The sequence below is a fragment of the Vigna umbellata genome, chromosome 1 (assembly GCF_029865625.1).
Source record: "Vigna umbellata cultivar VRB3 chromosome 1, Vumbellata_1.0, whole genome shotgun sequence".
Taxonomy (NCBI): Eukaryota; Viridiplantae; Streptophyta; class Magnoliopsida; order Fabales; family Fabaceae; genus Vigna; species Vigna umbellata.
Window position 1 is genome coordinate 3,855,636 of NC_142165.1, and position 7,959 is coordinate 3,863,594.

Consider the following 7,959-nt stretch of genomic DNA (forward strand, 5'->3'; position numbering starts at 1 on the left):
GTAAAGGAACGCTCGGTCCTATACCGAACGTTCGTTCATTTCTAAATTATCAACGAGCGATAATAGCGTTCGTCCCAAATTTGAAATAGCGTTCGTCCTTACTATCTAAATAGAGTTCGTCCACTAGTCCTATTGACGTTCGTCCAAGTCCTCTGTGACGTTCGTCCAAAATTCTTTAAAAGTCTATTTTCGCGCTCGGTCATTGACTAGCGGTTTGTCTCCTGAATTAAATCTTGTCCAGTTTATTTATCTAAACGACTTGTGATTTTACTTATCCATTGGATTCGCTCAAGTGTTACTGAACTTAGATTTTTTCTGAGTATTATTTGGATCGTACTAGAATCAGTTCATTTAACTGATTCGAAGGAGTCTTTCTTGGTCTAGTTCTTGACGTTCGTCCTCGTTATGAAGGGGAGTGAACGTTCGTCTTTTAATGCAAGTGAAACAAAGAATGAAAGTGTTAATAAGAGGTTGAATTAAGATGTGCGAATACCATGAGGAATGAAATTGTGATTGTGAAATTTGAACGAGCGTTCCAGGGTGGAACGACTCTTGAATGGAAATTGAGATTTGTAAGTATGAACGTGGTAAGCTTAGATGGTGGTTCATCCTGATATTCCGTGAGTGCTCGTTCTCAAGTAGAGAGGAGTATGTCATACGTGGGAATGGCAGGAGGTCTAGTCCATAACTGTAACTTGGACAGAACAGACTAACCTCAGGTGGCTACTGATGAGCATTCCAGTTACCCCACCTGAGTGCACGGACGCCTTAGCTACACAGGTTTCATACAGTCCGGACGGTCGGTCTAGCATCAGGGTTTAGATGGAATTATTGTATGTATTGTATGTACATGTTTGTGAATTTACTTGCTGTATTTGATACGTATGAAATATATGTTTTACTTAAATTAAATTCAATAAGCTTACCCTTGCACTTTCCTTGCGTTGTCGGTATATGTGTATCCGTCTTGTCCTTGCCATGATCATCCGTGTGGATGTGAGCAGAAGGTGATACTTCCCTGGAGCAAACACTTGAAGAAGAAGTCCTAGCTGAGGAGAATCTCGTTGAAGTGGAAGTGAAGGCCGAGCGGTAAAGACGTTCAGTTTTCAGTTAGTATATTTGGGTAGCGAGCGGTTGTGAGCGAGCGCTCTTTTGGGGATTGTAAATAGTTGAACGTTCGGCCAATATTTTGTAAACCGTTCGTTCTAATTCTTTTGTGAACGCTCGTTATTTTTGTGTGTATATGTAAGGCCGTTCGGCCATTTTTGCACACTGCTCTCTTTAATTGTAAAACTGCTATATAATATTAATACATGTTAATATTCTATTATATAGTTGCTGACTGTATAATTTTGGGATGTTACAATAATTCATTAGATTTTACGAAATAAATAAAATTGAGTCTAACATACTTGGAGTCCTACTATCAAAAGTTCTCACCTAGGAAGATATAAGATCACTAAAATTATGAAGTTCCACGGCTATTTCTCCCATAAGCATATTATTGGAAAGGCTCAATAAATGCATTGTTTCATTTTCAACAATAAAATCACATGACACAATTTGTATGAAAGTGAACAAAAGTTAATACCAAACTCAATAGTGATTTATTATGTACTTTCATAATTATTAAGAAAAACTTAGGTGAATTAGATCACGATGAATTTACCCATGTAGTCTCAAATAGTAAAAAGATAATTTACAAGGGTTGTTAATGTTGTGCTGTAAAAAATTGTATTTTATTTTGGACATAAAATGAAAGCTTTTATATAACACACTCCACAGGAAGTCCAAATAACTAATATTATCCATTAAAATCATAAATTTTAATTAATTATTAACCGTCTAACTTGTAATTTAGTAATAAACCAATATTATAACGTAGAATCTAACGGATAGATCTTATCCATGGCGGTGTACTACAAGTTATAACTATTCAAGTATAAATACCAAATGTTGGCTAATAAACAAGGATCATTAGTGGAGAGTTTAGACCCCAATTGTATTGTTAAATCCACTAACTATTTATTTATGATGTTTAGTAATAAAGTTAGAAGTGAAAGTAGGAAACCCTAAACCCTAACTAAAATTTGGGAGTAATAAAGTCAGTTTAAATAGTTTAAAAAAAGGAATAAAAGAGATTATGAATTCAAATTCTATAAATAATAAAATATTAATCATTATTATATGATGTTTTTTTAAGAACGGGTATCACATATCAAAGATATATTTATTTTATATTTTGTTGTTGTTCATGTAGAAAGTGATATAATTATGTAGTAAAAAAAGTCTACACTATGTGAAAATAGACTATAATATTTTATATAAAAATTATGTTTAATTTAAATATATTAATTTGAAGACCATAGAAAATATAATTAATATAAGATATTTATTTCATATCTTACATAAAGATATCATTTTTATAGTTTTCCCACTAATACAAAATTTAATATCTACAACTTAAAGAAAAAAATTCTTGGAGAAAAATTCTCAAAATTAAAAGAAAAAGTATTTTTTACATTCCTATAATAAAATTATATTATAAAAACAAGGGTTTTAATATAAAATGAATCATTAGAACAAAAATTAAATTAAATATTATATTTTATATAATACATAAGAACCTAAAAAGAATTAGCATAAAATCTAATTAAAGATGGTTCTATGTAGAAATTGGGAAAAAGCATGGACAAGGAAAATGTGCATCACGACTTCAAAAATAGTTGCCATATGAATATAGAAATAAGAAAGTGGCATTTAAAAAGGAGTAAAAAACTGAAAATGTAATTAGACTGATAATAATAGATTGAATAAGTAATATAATCCAATTTTTTCGGATTTTTTTGTCCATCTCTTTGTTTAAACTGTATTAATGAAAATATATTTTTGTAAAATTTTATAGAAGAAAAGTATTTATTTTTAATAAAAACATATATACTTTTTAAAGAATACTCAAGCCTGCAAAATGAACTTTACGGGCATGGGACCACTATGTAAACGCTAAAAGTAACTGCTAAAATGTATGGGAAAGCAAAACCAAAAACACAAAATCGAAAATCACCCACAGACAACCAATTATAATATGTTACAGACCAATGGCTTACACACTGACCATCCTAAACAGTTTACACAAATGTTCAACAAAATCTAACTTTGGCAAAATCTAACACTGACGTTCAAAACTTTTCCACATTTTACACAATTATTCAAGAAAAGAATTGAAGAAGAACATGAGTTGTAGATTGGAGGTTAAAATGCGACGAGAAGGTGCAATTAGAACATTGAGTCATTGCCGAGAACCTTAGGAGAGGACTTACATCTTCTCTTTGGTTTTCACTTCTTCTCTATCTCTTCAATTTGTAGAATCCTAAGTTCTTGTTCTTACTTTTTGAGATTAGTTGTAAAACATGGAACTCTCGTGTATTTTTGTGTTATTAATGATATATACTTTTCCTATTCATGCTAGTATTCAATTTACATGCTTAATGTTTAACGTGAATTGTTCTCATACTTGATTTGTGATTCTTGTGATTCTTAAGGTATTAGGAAACATCTTTAGAATCTAGACTTGAAATTGAATGCTTAATAGATGCTTGTATCTAGGAATATAACTTGATTAATTTGTAATTTTAGACTCTTAAACTTGTGCATGGTTGCTTGTTGAGGATTCAAGAGTTTTGATGAGTTATCATAGGCTAAGTCACTAAGGATAAGAGTTTAGTATCTTGGTGAGTTGATTTTGACTTAAATATGGAATTGAGATGTTTGTGAATGTATGAAAATGAAGTAGATGAAATCTAATCTTGACAATTGTAAATACTCTATTACATTTTCTTGCACACCAATTGATTGATTTGAAAATTCAAAAACAAATTCTTATGTTTTTATGATTTTTGTGGTCTAAGTGTCAAGTGTTGTCTAAATTTTTTTAAAGAGATCGATATTTATCACTTGTTATGTTACCACTAATACATTTACAAGTAGCTTTGTGGACAAGAAAATTTTTCATTCAACCTAATTTTGATCGGGACGAGTTTAAATAAGACAGACCTATTTTTATATTCCTATCAAATTCTAATGATTTAGTTAGTAGTCTAACTCTATTAGAAGCTTTGTAGACAAGAAAATTTTTCATCCAACCTAATTTTGATCGGGACGAGTTTAAATAAGACTGGTTCACCTATTTTTATATTCCTATCAAATTCTAATGATTTAGTTAGTAGTCTGACTCTATTAGAATGTTACACTACCTAACAAAATTAAAAATTGTATAAAGGTTACGTTTAATAATATTTTTAAATTATATTTTATTTTCATTAACCGAAACTTTTCTGTAATTTTGTTGCCAATATTTGATTAATAACACTTTTAATAACAAATAATATTTTTAAGACACTTTTAAATAATATTTTCAAAACACTAGGTTTTTATTTTTTTGAATGATTAGAATGTTTATCATATTTTTCTATTTCTTACATATTTAATGAATTTACTAGGATTTCTACGGCTGCGCAATCGTTACCCAATCATAGATTATATTATATTTTTATTACATAATTTTATTTTAATATTAGAGTGAATTACTTCAGTTACTTATACTTATGATTCTCTTTTTTCATGTATACACAACTTTTTTCTAATTTTATCATTAAATAACTTATTTTAAATTAAAATAATTATATTTTTATTTTTATCTTTTAAATAATACTTCATTTAAATTTAATATTTTCTTTTAAAATTAAGGTTTAAACCCTCCCTTGGTCCTCAATTTTGTATAGAAATCTCAGTTCGGTCCTCATTTTTTCATCTGTCTCAATTGGGTCATATTATTTGTAAAAATGAACACATTTTACTCTAACCGTTAACTGGTCTTAGACGGCGTTAAATTGATATGAGCTGTATTTTTTCTTTTATTGACGTGGCATTGTGCACTAAAATTGAATGTGTCTTGTGTTTTATCCAGGTGGCCTACCAAGCCCTAACATTTAAGGGCATCCCCTCTCATCCAAAGTAAATTTTCGTCTTGGGAAGAAGAGGATGTTCGTCGTTCGTCTTTCGTCTTCGCGAAGCACACCTGTTGTCTTACGTCTTGGGCAAGCACTGTGGTGTTGAGGTGGTGGTAAGGATGTCTCGTTCATCTTCCTCTTGCAAATGTTTGGGTTCGGCCATGCAACACAGTAGTGGCAGTGTTAAGAGGTTGGGTGCAAAACCAACATGCTTCTGCGGTCACAATGCACTATTCCGTATTGCGAGAACCCCTAAAAACAAGGGAAAAAAAATTTGGGGTTGCCCTAACTTCAAGGTCAGTTTGATATAATCATAAATCTCTGTCTATTTATTTGGGTTTTGACGAAGGAGTGTGTGTTCTTGTTGAACAAGGTGGGAGTGGAGAATTGGTTGGTTGCAACTTCTTTGAGTGGTGCATTGAAGAAGGAAATGGCTGAATGTAGAAGAAAGGACGGGTAGTGTAAGAAATGAAGAAGTGGGTGTGATGAGCATGGAAGACAGTGTGCTGCAGATGGAAGAAAGATATGGTGAAAAGTTTAGTTAAGTTGGATAAGTGGTTGAAATTGTTAGTGGGGATGATCTTTGTCATATTTGTTTTGAATGTAATTGTATTAGCAATGTTGGTGAAACTTGGTTGATGTTGTGTCATTTGTGATCACAGTTGAAACTTGGCTTATATGTAATGTGTGTTTTATTAATGAAGGTGAGTTATTACAGTGATAATGTGTGTGATTTAATTTGGTTTAATTATATTGTTACTTTAAGTGGAATAATCATAAAGCAAAATCATGACTAAGTGGAATAATCAGAAACATCATAAAGCAATAAGGTGTAAAGAAGATGAGTGATAACGAAATTGGACAATAATCACTTTCTCATAACCACAAACATTGTCTTACATCATAACACAACCTGTTCAAAATGATAAGAACATTGTCTTACATATCCAAAATACATCATAACATAGTGTGTTCAAAATGATAGAGCAAACATTTGCTACAAAATATAAATAAGTTCAGTACATTAGATCATTCATCACATCATTCATCAGATAAAGGCATGGTTGTTTCGTGAGTAACAAGAACATCTGTTGTTGAAGGTTGGCTGGGTTGTGGTTGTTCAGGACATTGGTCAGTACCAAGCATAGTAGACTCTTGAGTTATTAGAACATCTGTTGGTGGAGGTTGGGTGACTTCTACAGATTGGGCAGTAGGAACCTCTACTGTTGGAAGTCTTTGTGGACAACCTTTTCTGTTGTGTCCAAGTTCTTTTTAGATGGCACATTTTTTCCTCTGCCTACCCTTTCTTAATTCACTGTTATTCTTTTTCAACTCCCAATCCTCCAGTCTTCGTTTCTTCTTGGGCCTCCTCTTCTTTGGTGGTAATATATATGAATAGGGTGTAACATCCCAAACATTTTGACCATTGATAGGGTTAATTATTGTGTTGTAAGTCTCTTCATAGGTAGACTTCCTAAACCAGTGCCCAATGTATTCTTCTGCATTTATATTTAAAAATTTCATTGCAGTGATGGCATCAGTACAAGGAATGCCAGTAATTGCCCATTTTCTACATGTGTAGTCCATGTTGTCAACATTCACAACAAATTGCTGACCAAATTGTGAAACATGTTTCACTTCAAATAATTTTTCTCTTGACCACCTGTATTTAATACACAATTCACAACACAATTAGATGGATCAATATAAATGGAAACAAACTTAACATGGATGGAAACACACATCAAAAGTTACCTTGGTAACCAATATCTAGTTAACCAGGACTCCTTCTGAAATCTGTTAAAAACCTTGGGGCAGATTGAACATTGATATGATGTCATCTTTGTCCTGTTGGCAGCCCATCTCTTCATTATGTAAACCTTAATGTCTTCTAACATGCTAATAATAGGCTTAGAGCTACTATCATCTAGCACACTATTAAAGTCCTTACACATGTTGTTCACTAGAGTGTCACATTGTGATCTAGACGTGAATCTAGATCTTGACCAAAACCTGGGATAAGTGAATATAACTAGTCAAGTATGTGTGATGGCAATCAAATATTTAAATAATTATAAGACTTAATAATTATAAGACTTCACATACCTAGGTGGGATGGCAAGCAAATATTTAAATGCGTCTAAATTGATGTCTTTAATATTCCTCATTTCAGCCTCTCATTGTTGTGGATGTGTGGTTGTTGTTGCCCTCCACATGAGACGTTTAAGGTTTTTTTCAGGAAATTTTTTTCTGAAGTTTGAATATAAATGCCTAACACAAAATCTTTGTTCTACACTAGGTAGAAGATCTTGGATAGCTGGCAAAAGACCCTAACATATTCAAGATATTTTAATTAACATTTGTTTAATGAAGATATTCAGTTATATGTACAAGATATTGAACATTGACTAACCTTCTATTGGTCTGAAATAAATGTGCATCCTGCACATACAGTTGCCCCACCAAGGTCCTCAATAAGGTGCTCCAAGAACCAAGTCCAGGAGTCTTTGTTTTCTACCTCAACAACAGCATATGCTATGGGCAACATTTGGTCATTTCCATCTCTTCCCACTGTTGTTAGTAACTCCCCTCCATACTTGCCTTTCAAAAAGCATCCATCCAACCCAATAATAGGTCTACAACAAATGAAGCTACCCTTGCATGCCTTCAAGCATTCATAAAATCTTTGGAATATGACCTCACCATTACTGTTATCAACTTTAATTTGTACTGTTGTACCTGGATTTGTTTTTAGCAGCTCATGACCATAATCATGAAGTCTTCTAAATTGATCTTTGAATGACCTTTCAACCTTATCTTTTGCCATGGCTCTTGCCCTAAAAGTCATATTTCTTGAAATTCCTACATTCCATTTCCTAGTGACTTTGTCCCTAATGTCCATGACCTTCATTGTAGGGTTTTCTCTCACAGTTTTCTCCATCCTTTGACT

At 32.3% G+C, this 7,959-nt stretch overlaps 1 long non-coding RNA gene across 1 annotated transcript; it reads right to left on the minus strand.

Annotated features, from left to right (window-relative positions):
- Positions 1–5,866: 5,866 nt before the first annotated feature.
- Positions 5,867–7,650, minus strand: LOC148204427 (uncharacterized). The gene is made up of 2 exons (XR_015785087.1): positions 6,765–7,650; positions 5,867–6,672 (listed from the first exon to the last, which is right to left on the minus strand). It is a non-coding gene; the product is annotated as an uncharacterized LOC148204427 (long non-coding RNA).
- Positions 7,651–7,959: the final 309 nt, after the last annotated feature.